This window comes from Lactuca serriola, chromosome 3 (genome assembly GCF_051521515.1).
Source record: "Lactuca serriola cultivar US96UC23 chromosome 3, Lser_US96UC23_V15, whole genome shotgun sequence".
Classification (NCBI taxonomy): Eukaryota; Viridiplantae; Streptophyta; class Magnoliopsida; order Asterales; family Asteraceae; genus Lactuca; species Lactuca serriola.
This window is the reverse complement of record NC_136410.1, coordinates 289,439,412-289,456,048: the sequence shown is the minus strand read 5'-3', so window position 1 is coordinate 289,456,048 and position 16,637 is coordinate 289,439,412. Positions and strand designations below refer to the sequence as shown.

At 42.7% G+C, this 16,637-nt stretch overlaps 1 pseudogene; it reads left to right on the top strand.

Annotated features, from left to right (window-relative positions):
* LOC145096290 (putative late blight resistance protein homolog R1A-3) overlaps nt 1-14,102 on the top strand; it is a 29,762-nt pseudogene extending 15,660 nt beyond the window's left edge.
* Nucleotides 14,103-16,637: the final 2,535 nt, after the last annotated feature.

Sequence of the window (16,637 nt, the reverse complement as noted above, 5' to 3'; positions counted from 1 at the left end):
TTTGATTTTTGGGTCTTAATCAGTTAAGACTTGCGTCCAAATTCAAGATCTGACTTCTCTAATACGACTTAATCCATAAAGTGTGTGACTTTAAGCCTTTGCATGGCTGTGAAAGTCACCAACACCCAAATCACCCCATTTCCAACCTTTAAAGGTCCATATCTCATGCATGAACAACTTTTGACAACCAAGACTGGGTTTTTATCACATAACAACCCTAAATGGGCTAGCATGTGACAGATCTCGGCTTCTAAGAGCTCATTAACTCATAAAGCTATCAACTTGGGGACAAAAACCCTAAAACTTCTCTTACAAGGTATAAACAGAAAAGATGTAAAGCTTGAAGCTTTTTACCTCAAAATGAAGCTTCTTTCACCGCTAATCTCGGATCCACAAGCTTGAGCTCTAACTCTTCCTTTTTCAAGGCTTTCACTTTGCTCCAAATGGCCAAGAACACACTACAAGGCTCTCCTAGACACTCCCTTGCTATATGAACGAGATTTAGGGTTTAGAAATGATAATGCTCTGGGAAGGGTGGCCAACAAAAGGGCCATAAGGTTGCTTAAATAGGGAGGCTCAAGGAATTAGGGTTTCTCTTCTGGGCCGGGTACGGCCCGCGTACACATTGGTACGCCCCACGTACCTGGAAATCCTTCCTGATCAGAACGCGGACAAGTACGCTGAGCGTACACTCCAGTACGCCCCGCGTACCTGCCAACCAAAAATCTTCTTATCAAGGGCTAAATATGACAATCATACAAAGAAGAAGGTTTGTAGCAGCCTAGATTCCCAGGTATTATTCATTTATTTATTTTTGGTAAATTGTGAACAGACTCGGCGAGTTGGAGCCTAGAATCGCCGAGTATGATCGCGGATTTGGACGCGGGTTCGTGTCCGGACTCGGCGAGTCCATGCTGTTTAATGAAACCCTAATTTCCCGGCCTTGAGCCCTATTTAAAGGACCTTATACCCCTTCATTACGGCTACCTTCAACCTTGAGAGCACCAGAGCATCTGAGAGTCCTTGTGAGTGAGATAAGAGGCCATTATTCACCATTTTTGTGTGTGTTTGCAAGAAAGGAAGAGGAAGGCCAAGCTAGGAGAGTTGGGGAGCTTGGATCTACTTCCATTTCGGTAGAGGAAGCTATTTGAGGTAACATTCATAGCTTATTCTCGTGTTTTTCTTGATATGGTCAAATCTAGGGTTTCTTCATGCCTTGTTTGCCTTGTAATTAGAGTGTCAGAGGTCCCATGGGGAAATGGTACCTAGATCTGGACCTTAGTAGGTCCAGAGAGTCCCAAATACTCTACTTTATGCCTTTCCTTTTGAGTTGGGGGCTTAGGTTGCCATTTTAGATGTCATTTCACCAAAAGAAGCCTTGTAGGCGTTGCATGGTAGCCAAGATTGTGACTTTACGTGATGAATGTGCTTGGAAGGACTGGATCTATGAGTTAATGGAACGGATCTGACCTCAGGAGCGAGATTGAGTTGATGCATGGCATGGACTCGCCGAGTCCGAAGAATAGACTCGGCGAGTAGCATGAACATTGTCCTTAACCACTCCGCGAGTGGTCTTGCCGAGTTAAGGGGTTGACTCAGTGAGTCAGGGAGAGTTGGAGAGGGTTAACAGATGGACTGAGTCGAGCTGGAACTCGCCGAGTTGTTCTTGAGACTCGGCAAGTTGAGTCGGGGTGGCCCCGCGATTCATGCCAAGTGGAAGTCGTCGAGTCAGGGAAGTACTCGACGTGTCAAAAGAGGATCCTAGGGAGTCAGTGAACACGTATAGACTCGCCGAGTCGCTCTAGTGCACTCGCCGAGTCCGGTCAAAGTTGACTGTTGACCAGAGTTGACCAGTGTTGACTTGATAGGGGTAGTCAACCTTAGTTGAGAAAGTGTTAATTAGAGATATATTGTGTTATAGGAGGATTATAGGTCGGAGGATCGGGCGCGAGTGATTTCCGAGATTTGCGAGTTATCGAGATACGCGAGGTGAGTCTTCTCACTATACTATACCTTGAGTAGGTAATCAGAGTTATGTGACAGAGTATTTGTATGTTATATGTATGTTATGTGTTGTACTGCATTATTTCTATGTGATTTATGTTGTGCATGTTTATAGAGGTGGAACCGGAAGGTTCCCAGAGTTAGAACCAGTGGGTTCACAGAGTAGGGTCTACGGACCCACAGAGTTATAGCCTCGAGTGGCTAATATGTGTTATGTGTGGTATTTTGGGGAACTCACTAAGCTTTGTGCTTACAGTGTTAGTGTTGTTTGTTTCAGGTACTAGTGATGACCGTGGGAAGGCGCCGGCTTGATCTGTACACACACATGGGATTTTTATGTTATGTGATCTTGGGATTTTTGTATGAAAATTAAATGAAAATTTTTTTATATTATGCGAAAAAAATATTTTGAAATTCAAGTGTTACAAGGTTCACAAGGTATACCTGATTTTTGAGATGTTACAGTTTTGGTGGATTCTGATCAAGATCCTGAAACTTAATAAGTGAAGAAAAGTTAGAGGTCACTTAGGGGGGAATTGTTGAATCATGGAAGTGGCCCTCTTAAACTTAGTCTACCGCAACCCTCAAGGATCCGCAGTCAAATCTTCATCAGCAGCCTCATCCGAAGTCATCATCCAACCGCAATCTTACTTACACTTTACTTAGTTTAACTTTATCTACTTTTCTGTAATAATCTCTATTGTCCAGTATGCCTTGCATGGCTACGCTTAGAGATTTGATCCAATGTAATTCTTGAGTCTCTATATATAGAGCTCCTTAATTCCCAGTTAAATATATATCTTAACAATCTTCAAGTCTATAAATTACATCTCTCTATTACGCGTCTCATATCTCTCCTTACTTTCAAAAATCCTCTATAACATAACTGAATATTATTTCTCTTCGGAGCAAGTCATTCGTGAATTTATCACTAAGCTTGATCTCACTCACTAACTTGGTCTGAATGCATTCCATGTTATGAATCAACTTATGTGTATACTTGATATATCACCTGCTGTCATTTATATTTCCTTACATTTCCGCAACTAACTCTCTAATTATCTAACTCGTTAACTTATTATTGTTGAGCTTTTAGATCCTTTGAGATTAACTATTCCGCAACTATACTTGTTCTAACGTTTCTTCAAGTGTGTCTCAAGTTTTTCTCTCAACACAATAACTCGTCGAGTTCCTCCCGATTCCATTCCACTGAATCTCGAGTCAACTCATCGAGTCACCTAAGTGACTCCTCGAGTTCATCCAATTTCCAGAAAACCAAAAGCTCATTCTGACCAATACTCTAACCCTTCACTACGCTCATTCAGAAACTCAAAAACGAGTAAACCCTACCCCGACAAGTCGAGTCGACCAGTGGACTCGACGAGTTCCTTCAGTCCTTTTTTGTTCAGTCCATTTCAGTGGGATCTAAGGTCCCAAACTTCAGATCCAACTTCCCTTAGTGAAAATACCACATAAAGTTGCAAACTTTACGTGCATGCAAGGCCTCTCAAGGCTAAAACATCAAAACGAATCTTCCTACAAGGTTTTTGTGCATGGAAAGAGCCTAAGTTGGATAAAGTGAGCAACTTTATGCCATTGGGGACCTAGAGAGGTCCAGATCTGGAACCATATCCTTGTGATAAGTCCATATACGAGTATGACCCCATTTTGCACCAAAAATGGCCATTTACTTCCAAGAAAAGGATCTAAGCAACTATAGATCAAGGTAACGAATTTATACCTCAATATGGTGGCTAATATGGAGTAGATGTCGGATCTTCTGCTTCTCTCCTTGCTCCTTCTTCTTCAAGCTCTAAAATCCTTCACAAACACACCAAAATTGCTCACAAAAACTCTTTCTCTCACTCAAGGAAGGTGCAAGGTCCAACTAGGGTATTCTCTAGCTAACAGGGTGGTAAGGGAGGCCACAAGAGGCGGATTATGTTCTTTAAATTGTAACGCCGTGAACTTCAAAATAATTTTTCACAAATTATAAAAACATTTTTCATTTAATTTTCATAAAAACATTAAGTTAAAATCCCAATTCACATCATACAAATCCCAAGATCATATATATATATATATATATATATATATATATATATATATATATATATATATATATATATATATATATCAAAAATCCCCTGCTTGTGTACAGATCAAGCCGGCGCCTTCCCACGGTCATCACTAGTACCTGAAACAAACAACACTAACATTGTAAGCACAAAGCTTAGTGAGTTCCCCAAAATACCACATAAACATATATTAGCCACTCGAGGCTATAACTCTATTGGTCCGCCCAAGCTCTGTGAACCCTCAGGTTCTAACTCTGGGAACCTTCCGGTTCCAACTCTATAAACATGCACAGCATAAATCACATAGACATCATGCAGTACAACACATAGCATAGACATAACATACACATACTCTGACACATAACTCTGATTACCTACTCAAGGTAAAGTATAGTGAGAAGACTCCCCTCGGGTATCTCGATAACTCACGAATCCTGGAAATCACTCGTGCTCGATCCTCCGAGCTATAAACCTCCTATAACATCATATATCTCTTAATTAACACTTTTACCACTAAGGTTGACTACCCCTATCAAGTCAACATTGGTCAACTCTGGTCAACGGTCAACTTTGACCGGACTCGGCGAGTGCACTAGGGCGACTCGGCGAGTCTATACGTACTCACCAACTCTCTAGGATTCTCTTTTGACACGTCGAGTACTCCCCTGACTCGACGGGTTCCACCTGGCATGAATCGCGGGGCCACCACGACTCAACTCGCCGAGTCTCAAGAACAACTCGGCGAGTCCCAGCTCGACTCTTTCCACCTGTCAACCCTCTCTAACTCTCCCTGACTCACTGAGTCAACTCATAACTCGGCTGGACCACTCACTGAGTGGTTAAGGTCAATCTTCATGCTACTCGCCGAGTCTGTTCTTCAGGCTCGGCGAGTCCATGCCATGCATCAACTCCAACTTACTTCTGAGGTCAGATCCGCTCCAACAACTCATAGATCTGGCCCTCCTAAGCTTATTTATCACGTAAAGTCCACATCTTGGTGTTCATAACACACCCCATGACTCATAAATGGTGTTTTGACCTTAAGCACAAAGACCCCAATCCAAAACCCCCATGGATTCATAAAAAGCTTGGGAAAAGGGACACTCTGGACCTCTAAAGGTCTAGATCTAGAACCTAACTCACTTAAGGGACCAAGGAAGCACTAGATCTAGCCACAAAAGGGCTCAATAAGCCCTAATCATCAACATAACAGAGAATAGCTCGAAGGTAGTACCTTAAATGTGATGTTCTGGTCCTCAAATCTTCAGGAAGTGGCTCCTCTTGTTTCCCCCTTAGCTATTGCTTCCTTTCCCTTGCAATACAACACCTCCAAGGTTAATAATGGCTCCTTGCTTTGCTCCAAACGCTCAAACTCGCTAGGGTTTCACTCAGGGGTCCGGTGAGCACAAATGACGGCCTTAAGGCCCTTTAAATTGGTCCCACACCCGAGAAATTAGGGTTTCATTAAACAGCGCGGACTCGCCGAGTCCATACCCTGGACTCGCCGAGTCCAGGCGCGAACCCGCTTCCAGAACCGCGATCCTACTCGGCAAGTTTGAGCTCCAACTCGCCGAGTCCCCTCACAAAACACCAAAAACATAAGCATAAAAGATACCTGGAAATCCGGGCTGTTACAACTCTCCCCCACTAAAACTAGACTTCGCCCTCGAAGTCTCGCTCTGAAAATAGCTTCGGATGCTGCTCACGCATCTCACGCTCCGGCTCCCCGGTCATTTCTGATCCCTTCCTGTGTTGCCACTGGACCAACACCAGGGGTACCTCCTTGTTCCTCAGAACCTTGATTTTCCGATCTCTGATGGCCACTGGTCTCTCGGCATAATTCAGGCTCGCATCCACCTGAATATCCTCTAATGGAACCACTGCCGACTCATCGGCTATACACTTCCTCAGCTGCGACACATGAAAAGTGTCGTGAATCTGCCCCAACTCTGCTGGCAAATCCAAACGATAGGCTACCCGACCTACCCTCGCGATCACACGGAATGGACCAATATACCGGGGACCCAATTTGACCCTCTTCCTGAATCGAATCACTCCTTTCCAAGGAGAGACCTTCAGGAGAACATGGTCGCCGACCTGAAACTCAAGCTCGGATCGGCGCCTGTCTGCATAACTCTTCTGTCGGCTTTGAGCGGTCAACAACCTCTGTCTGACCTGCTGAATCTGCTCTGTCGTCTGAAGTACGATCTCTGTACTGCCCATCACCCTCTGCCAATTTCTCTGCTGAAGAGCTCTCACTGATGGCAAGGAAGTGAGCGATGTTCGTCAACCTGTCCACAATCACCCAAATTGCATCAACTCCTCTGGCAGTCCTCGGCAATTTGGTGATGAAATCCATAGTGATCTGTTCCCATTTCCACTCGGGAACCTCCAATGGCTGCAACTTGCCATGCGGCCTCTGGTGCTCGGCCTTAACCCTACGGCAGGTCAAGCACCTCTCAACAAACCACGCAATATCCCTCTTCATACAGGGCCACCAATACTCCTTTCTCAAATCCAAATACATCTTAGTGGCCCCCAGATGGATCGAAAATTTCGACCGATGAGCCTCCTCCATCAAAATGGTACACGTTCCTCCCACAAATGGCACCCAGATACGCCCCTGAAAAGTCATAAGCCCCCGACCATCGGTAACGAACTCTGAAACCAAACCAACAACCCGTTCCCTCTTCTGCATCTCAGGTTGCACAGCCTTGGCCTGTGCCCCGCAAATGGCGTCCAATACCGGAGCTATCACGGTCAATCTCAAACATACATCCCGCAGTGGAGTGCTCTCCGCCCTGCGGCTCAACGCATCGGCTACCACATTAGCCTTGCCTGGGTGGTATAGGATCTCACAATCATAATCCTTGACCACATCCAACCACCTTCTCTGTCGCATATTTAGGTTGGGCTGATCCATCAAATACTTCAAACTCTTATGGTCCGTGTATATCGTACACCGAACCCCATACAAGTAGTGACGCCAAATCTTGAGGGCAAACACCACTGCCCCCAACTCTAGATCATGGGTGGGATATCTCGCCTCATGAGGCTTTAGCTGCCTCGATGCATATGCTATCACATGCCCTCTCTGCATCAGTACCGCCCCCAGACCCAAAATCGATGCATCACAATATACCACAAAGTCCTCCATCCCTTCCGGGAGGGCTAATACCGGGGCTTCGCATAACCTTTGGCGAAGTGTCTCAAAGGAGGCCTGCTGCTCGGGGCCCCATGAAAAAGCAACACCCTTCCGGGTCAATCTGGTGAGTGGCACTGCGATCTTAGAGAAATCCCTGATAAACCTCCGATAATACCCTGCCAACCCTAGGAAACTCCTGATCTCGGAGGGTGACTTCGGCACCTCCCAACTCATCACCGCCTCAACCTTGGCCGGATCGACCAATATCCCTTCCTGGTTAACGAGATGTCCTAAGAACTGGACCTCCCGCAACCAGAAATCACACTTGGAGAATTTGGCATAAAGCCTCTCCGATCTCAGAACTCCGAGAACCTCTCTCAGATGCTCCTCATGCTGCTCTCTAGATCTTGAATATACCAGAATGTCGTCAATAAACACAATCACCGACCGATCCAACATCGGCCTACACACTCGGTTCATGAGATCCATGAACATTGCCGGGGCATTGGTGAGCCCAAAAGGCATCACCACAAACTCATAATGCCCATAACGCGTCATGAATGTTGTCTTCTGGACGTCCTCATCCCGCACCCTCACCTGATGATATCCAGACCTCAAATCGATCTTGGAGAACCAAGATGCTCCCTGTAACTGATCGAACAAGTCCATGCCCACAATGACACAGACATCACCCATCGCAATAGGAACCAGATCAATCGGGAATTCAACACCAAAAATCTCGACTACGCAACCTCGGAGAACCTCCGTGGAATATATCACTCTCTCATCAGCTATGGAAACTCTCAGAGGCCGACCCAACGCCTCACGACTAACACTGATATGCTGACTAAAAGCCAAAGATACAAAATACCGACTCGCACCCGAGTCAAATAACACCAAGGCAAGTACAGAATTCACAAGAAAAGTACCTACGCATAACATAACATAAGCATAATATCTCAACATCAAAATAAATACATGAAAGAATACATACCAGCCACGACATCGGGCGCTGCGCGGACCTTCTCCACGGTCATCTGAAAAGCTCTCCCTCGTGCCCTCGGCGCCTCGGCCTTCACCGGCCGACTCTGTAGCTCTGATGGCGGCAGCGGCAGATCTCTGAGGTGCTCCCTGAGATAACCCTTGCAACTGCAGACACTCTACCTTCCGGTGTCCGGTCTGATTGCAGTGAAAGCACACTACAAACCCCTTGGGGCAATCCTTGGCCATATGCCCCTCCTTGCCACATTTGTAGCAAGATCCCGCTCTGCAGACTCCATCGTGACCCTTGCCACACTTCCCACAAGTGCGACCCTGCTGGCTCCCTGGTTTGGGATCAACGAGCTTGGCCCGCTTGGCTGTCGGCTGAGACTGTGTCGGTCGCCGATCCCTCCCCTGAGACTCCGCCTCCTCCCTGGCCTGAGTCTCCAGCTCAATCTCCCTCTTCCGAGCATTTGCCTGAAGCTCAACAAATGTCCGGTACAAGGAGTTCGCCGCGAACTCCCGAATGTCTCGCCTCAAAATACTCAAATATCGGCTCATACGTGCCTGCTCAGTGGACATGTGCTCAGGGCAGAACATCGCCCTCTCATGGAACATCCTGGTGATCGCTGTAACTGACTCACTACCCTGCTTGAGGGTCAGAAACTCCTGTGCCAAACGCTCCCTCTCCACCTGGGGAACGTACTCATCTCGAAGCTGGTTCAACGCGAACCGAACCTTCAAATGCTCAGGAGACGAGCAAGTGAAGAAACACCCCTCTATATCAGAAATCCATCTCATAACTGCCACCGGGTCCTGGGTCCCATCAAACTCTGGTGGTTTTGTGTTGCTGAACTCCCGGAACAGCAACGCATCACCACCTTGCGGCCTCGCAACAGCAATAGCTGCGGTGGCCGCTGCAACAGCAGCCTCAGAAAGAGTGGCATAACGCTCATCAAAAGTCTCAATCAGCGTGGTCTTAATAGACCCGAACATCTCTGGTATCTCTGCCCTGATGGCCGTAGCCACCTCCTCGTGGATGATCCGGCGGATCTCCTCATCACTGGTATCACTGCTCTCAGGCATCAAACGTGTCCTCACCATGATCTACCTCTGAAATACAACATACGAAAAATTAGAACCCCTTCGAGCATACTCACACTCGACAACTCATTCCTCCTTGGTATTCCAAAGATTCTTACTTGGGCTGTACACCGCTCCGGTGCTTTCAGTAGTACGGGCCCAATACTACTGTCCGCACCGTACCAGAATACACCCCAAGTCCTCCTCTTCGGATCCCAAATTCCAAGTACTCTATCATGCACAGGCTATTCCCTAATAGATCTCTCATAAGCCTCTCGCTGCTACCTACTCACTCTCAAGCATCTCATAGCAGCTCACCACTTCCTAGGCTAAGGCATCACAATCAGGCCACTCTAGTCCTAATAGGAATACTTAGCTTACTCTAGCATGTGAATGCATCATATCAATATCAATAGCACATAACATGAGGGTATTTTGGGAAATCACCGTTCGGGCGCGGACTAATCGTACACACAACTCTGCTCTGCGTTTCTTTTCAAAATCTTTTACTCTTTTTGAAAATACTTCTCAAATCCTCAGTTTGAGTTCAAATACGCCCAAAGGTGTACTCGAATCCCTCAAACCAAGGCTCTGATACCAACTTGTAACACCGGGAATTTCAAAATAATTTTTCGCAAAATATAAAAACATTTTTCATTTAATTTTTCATAAAACACCAAGTTTAAATCTACAATTCACATCATACAAAATCCCAAGATCATATCACATAAAAATCCCTTGCGTGTGTATAGATCAAGTCGGCGCCTTCCCACGGTCATCACTAGTACCTAAAACAAACAACACTAACACTGTAAGCACAAAGCTTAGTGAGTTCCCCAAAATACCACATAAACACATATTAGCCACTCGAGGCTATAACTCTATGGGTCCGTGCACCCAAGCTCTGTGAACCCTCAGGTTCTAACTCTGGGAACCTTCCGGTTCCAACTCTATAAACATGCACAGCATAAATCACATAGAGATCATGCAGTACAACACATAGCATACACATAACATACACATACTCTGACACATAACTCTGATTACCTACTCAAGGTAAAGTATAGTGAGAAGACTCACCTCGTATATCTCGATAACCTGTGAATCCTGGAAATCACTCGTGCTCGATCCTCCGAGCTATAATCCTCCTATAACATCATACATCTCTAATTAACACTTTTACCACTAAGGTTGACTACCCCTATCAAGTCAACTCTGGTCAACTCTGGTCAACGGTCAACGGTCAACTTTGACCGGACTCGGCGAGTGCACTAGGGCGACTCGGCGAGTCTATGCGTATTCACCAACTCTCTAGGATTCTCTTTTGACACGTCGAGTACTCCCCTGACTCGATGGGTTCCACCTGGCATGAATCGCGGGGCCACCACGACTCAACTCGCCGAGTCTCAAGAACAACTCGGCGAGTCCCAGCTCGACTCTTTCCACCTATCAACCCTCTCTAACTCTCCCTGACTCACTGAGTCAACTCATAACTCGGCTGGACCACTCACTGAGTGGTTAAGGTCAATCTTCATGCTACTCGCCGAGTCTGTTCTTCAGACTCGGCGAGTCCATGCCATGCATCAACTCAAACTAGCTTCTGAGGTCAGATCCGCACCATCCACTCATAGATCTGGCCCTCCTAAGCTTATTCATCACGTAAAGTTCATATCTTGGTTACCATACAACACCTATAAGGCTCTTTTTGGAGAAATGACCTCTAAAATGGCAACCCTAGCCTCCTACCCAAAAGGGAGGACATAAAGCATGACATTAGGGACTCTCTGGACCTACTAAGGTCCAGATCTAAGCACCATATCCCCACGGGACCTCTCACACTTCCAATACAAAGCAGATAACGCATGAAGAAACCCTAGATTTGACCATATCAACAAAAATACGAAAATAAGCTCTGAATGATACCTCAAGAAGCCTCCTCTGATGAAATGAAAGAAGATCCAAGCTCCCCAACTCTTCTAGCTTGACTTTCCTCTTCCTTTCTTGCAAAAACACACAAATTTGGTGAACAATGGCCTCTTATCTCACTCACACGAATCCCTCAGCTGCTTTGGTGCTCTCAAGATTCATGTAGCCGCAATGAAGGGCCATAAGGTCCTTTAAATAGGGCTTAGGACCAGGAAATTAGGGTTTCATTAAACAGCGAGGAATCGTCGAGTCCATTCTCTGGACTCGTCGAGTCCGGGCGCGAACCCGCGTCCTGAACAGCGATCCTACTCGGCGATTTTGAGCTCCAACTCGCCGAGTCCCCTCACAAAACTCCAAAAATATAAGCATAAAAGATACCTGGAAATCCGGGCTGTTACACTTACGAAGCAGAAGACATCATTGACACATTTATAGTTAACTCAACCATGCAGAAAGAGAGAAGCACCTTCAGTAGAATCGTCCACGTATTTGATTACCCCACAAAGCTTCGATATGTTGCAAAAGATATTGAATTCATCAAGACAAAAGTGAAGGAGATTTACGACAACAAGATGTTTGGCATTGAAGCTCTTTACACTGTCGAATCTTCAAACAGAGCTTCTTCTTCATCACAAAGAAGAAAACCCATGGTTGAGGAAGACAATGTTGTTGGTTTCGATGAAGAGGCAAAAGAGTTAGTGAGTCGACTCACTAATATCTCCGAGTTGCTTGAAGTTGTGTCGATTGTGGGTATGGGTGGACTTGGGAAAACAACTCTTGCGAAGAAGGTGTTCTGTGATCCCGCCATTGAATTTCACTTCTTTGTTCGTTCTTGGGTTTATGTTTCTCAAGAATACAACTGAAAGGAATTACTTCTTGCCATATTAACTTCAGTTGTTGATTATCCTTCTGAACAAATGTATAAACTGAATGAGGAAATGTTGATCGAAGAAATATACAAACATTTAAATGGCCGAAGATATCTAGTTGTGCTCGATGACGTGTGGACCCCAGATGCATGGAATGATCTTAAAATGGCATTTCTAAATCAAAACTATGGAAGTAGAATCCTATTAACTAGTTGTAACACAGATGTGGCTTTAATTGCAAACCCCGATAGCCTCCCACATCATTTGAAATTTCTAAATGATGATGAAAGTTGGGAGCTACTTTCTACAAAAGTTTTCAGAAAAGGAAGTTGTCCATTTGAGCTTGTTGAACTTGGTGAAACGATTGCTAGAAAATGCTACGGATTACCTCTTGCGATTGTGGTAGTTGATGGGCTTTTATTGAAGAAAGATAAGACGCGTGATTTGTGGAAAAAAGTTGTCGAAAGTGTTAGTTCGTATGTTGCAAGAGATCCGAAACAATACATGGATGTATTAGCATTAAGTTATAAGCATTTACCTGATCATTTAAAGGTGTGTTTCATTTATTTCGGTGCTTTTCCTGAAGATTTCCCGATACCCGTTTGGAAACTGTTAAATTTATGGGTGGCAGAAGGGTTTATTCAACATAAAGGTCAAGATTGTTTGGAGGATTTAGCGGAAGATTATTTGGAAGATCTTGTTGAACGCAATCTGATATTAGTTTCTAAGAGGAGATCAAACGGAAGGATTAAAACATGTCGTGTTCATGATATGTTACGCGATTTATGCCTAAAAGAAGCATCAGAAGAAAAGTTTTTACAAGTAATCAAAGGGTATCAAATTCTAGATTCAAATTCGTTAATAATCCCTTATCACCAACGTGTTTATGTTCATTCACATGTCATGAACGTTATTCACTCCAGACCTTGTGGACCCCATGTTCGTTCTTTTCTTTGTTTTCCTTGTGAGGAAAAGGAATTATCTTGAGAACATACGTCCTTCATCCATGAATCTTTTAAATTGGTTCGAGTTATAGACATGATGTCGATAAACATTTCCCGATTCCCGATTGAAATCACACAACTCGTTCATCTTCGCTACATCGCGCTTTTTGGCAATTTTAAAGTTGTTCCTCCATCGATTTCAAAATTATGGAGTCTTAAATCTTTAATTGTTGATACAACATCGCGTGATCTTGACATTCAAGTTGACATATGGAAAATGTCGCAATTTCGCCATTTGCGTACAAGCGGGTCAAGTCGATTACATGGGCCGAAAGCGAAAACCCGGATGGATAACGAAGACCCGTTTGTACAAAGAAACATACAAACCATCTCCACAATTTCACCCGATACTTGCACTGAAAACATCTTAGCGAGAACTCCCAATTTAAAAAAACTTGGAATTCGTGGAAAACTCTTGTTACTCATGGAGGAAAAGAGATCCGGAATTACTTGTACTCCAAGTTTGTTTGACAATTTTTCTAAGCTTGATAACCTTGAAAAATTAAAATTATTAAACGACACTTTCCCACGTCCAACACCTGAAGGTAAACTTCGGGGTCTTCCTTCACTCTACAAATTCCCTCCTTATTTAAACAAGTTGACTTTATCAGACACGTTATTGGATTGGAAGCATATGTCTACGATAGGGATGTTGCCACATCTTCAAGTGCTTAAACTAAAGGTGTATGCATTCAAGGGAGCTGAATGGGAAGCTCTTGATGGGGGTTTTCGGTTGCTTAAAGTGTTGCAAATTGGGAAGACTGATTTGGTTGTATGGAAGGCTTCGGGTCATCACTTCCCGAGACTAGAACATGTTGTTATTGAGCAATGTAGCAACTTGTTGGGTATTCCTGTTGTTTTGGCAGATGTATCTGCACTAAAGACCTTGGAGTTGTATCATACACCTTCTGCTGTAGATTCTGCTCGTTTAATTCAACAACAAAAGAAAAGGCAACAACAAATGGTAATGACGAGTCATGGGTTTAAGCTGTTAATTTATCCTCCCGAATAGTTGTATCAACTCCAATGTATAATACACTTATAATAATGTAGGAATGATGAAGACTACAAATTTCTGTTTTACAATGTTTTGCTTCTAATAATTTATGCATCTTGTCTTGACGATTTCTTCTATATGGTTTGATCGAGGGCCAAGAAGCTTTGTTAATTCATTGGTACATCTTTCTATATCCTTAAGATATATTTATTATTTATTTAGGGTAGATTATGTTAGTTTGTATTTCTTGCATTTGTTAGATATTTACAGGAAGGGTGGTTAGTGCAAAGTTAGTGGATCTTCTGGACTGCGGAGCACTTTTGGAACTTATCAAGTAAAAACACACGAGTTATACTTGATTTATAACCGGGTCGACTCGTTGTATAAATGTATGCTTTGTGTGTTGTTTTGATTCATTTTGACTACTTTCATTCTTACGATTCACTCAATCTCTATGAATTGTTCATATCGAGTTAGGGTTGTTCTTGTTCCTTCTTTAATTGATTCTTTGTAATCAATAGATAGGTTAGATAATAATCAGAGGGTTGAGTGTTATTGTAGTGAGATTTTGTTTTTTAAGTAGATGAAAACCAACTGATTCTTACTTGAATAAGTATTGTTTACGTTTTGATATCTTGAATCTCTTTGTTTCTATTTTCTTACAATGGTATCAGAGTGTGGTTTGGCGTTCTAGTTGTTTGGAGTTCATTGCTTTCGTTTTAGGGTTCCTGATTAGGGTTTGTGTCTTAATCTAGATCTGTTTTTGTCAATCTATTGTTAGATCGTGAAGTTTGTTCGTTGATCTAATTTCAGATCTTGAAGTTTTTTTCTCCATCAACTCTAGTGTTGTCTTGTCACTATCTTGAGAGTAAACATTCAGATCTTGTATGCGGTGGTTTAACCTGGGTTAAATCCAATGTCTACATTATCCTGATGGTCAACGTCAAGATTGTGCAAATAGGATATCATTAATAGGGTTGGTTTCTGGCATTTGAATGCACTGTGGTGGTCAGTGGTAGATCTTTTGATCTATCGAAACAACTTAGCTGCTTGTAGTGCGTTTATTATGGATCTCTGTAAGTTTTCTCTTTTGTTTCTTCTCTTGTTCTCTCTCTTTGTGGTGTTTTAGATCTATGTTGTTTTAGATCTCTTTTGTTTTCTCTTTTGTTTCTTCTCTTGTTCTCTCTCTTTGTGGTGTTTTATTGATCTTGGTTGTTTTACGTGTGTATCTCATCCTGCTCTTGCCTTATATGGTTGTGAATCTCGACTGATTTACAGAAACTAGCTGTAAACTTCTGAGATTAGAGTTTGGACTCGTGATTATTCTTGTGTCTGATTCTTGGTAATTATGACTGGTGAAACACCTGAAGGGTCTTCTTCTTGTAAACTTGAAACTGTTGATTTTGATGATCCTTTGTATCTTCATCCTTCCGATTACACTAGTAGTACAATCATTAGCTTTAAGCTACTAGGATCTGAGAATTTCAGGGTTTGGAAAAGCTCTATGACTAGAGCTTTGAAAGCTAGAAATAAAAAAAGACTTATTGAAGGTACTGGGGTTCGGGATAAAAAGGATCCGGTTAGATCTCTTAAGTGGGACAGGGTAAATGCTATTATTTTTTCTTGGATTCTTAACTCCTTATCTGATATATATATATATATATATATATATATATATATATATATATATATATATATGTATATATATATATATATATATATATATATATATATATATATATATATATATATATTGGTAATGCATGTTCTGAGTTTGCTTTGGATATTTGGAATGATCTATGTGACAATTATTACAAGACTGATGGATTTGTTGTCTTTAATGTTCATCAACAAATAAATTCTCTTTATCAAAATGGTTTGCCGATTTCTGATTACTATAACAAACTTGATGGTCTGTGGAAGGAATTTGATGGTTTAACTAAGTGTACTGAATGTGATCGTGATGCTGCTACTCAATCTAAAACTCATTCTAAACTCATGAAACTCATGTAATTTTTAAATGTTTTGTATGAGTCGTTTAATCAGGTAAAGAGTCACATTTTCTTAATGGAACCTTTACCTGATGTTAAAACTTCATTTTCTGTTGTGTCTAGAGAAGAATCTAATCAAAGAAATGCATCTACTTCTGTTTTGTCTAACAAGAGTAGTTCTTCTTCAGCTTTTTTGGAAAAATTAATGATAACAGGAAATTTAAAGGTAGAAATCAGAATTTGGTTTGTAAAAATTGTGGTATAAAGGGTCACACAATTGAAAAGTGTTATAAACTTATTGGATATCCCAAAGATTTCAAACCTAAATCTGATTTTAACAGGGTTTCTTCATCTGGAACTGCTTCCCATGTTATTTCTCATGCAAGTGAGAACTTTAATTCTTCAGTAACTTCTTCTGACAAGCATGATCAATATTTTTTAACAAGTGAACAATTTTCTAAAGCCTTGGCACTTCTCAATGAAAAACAACCTTTATCATATATTACTGGATATGCCAACATGGCAGGTATGATGTGTAATAATGTTTCTTTTGAAAATA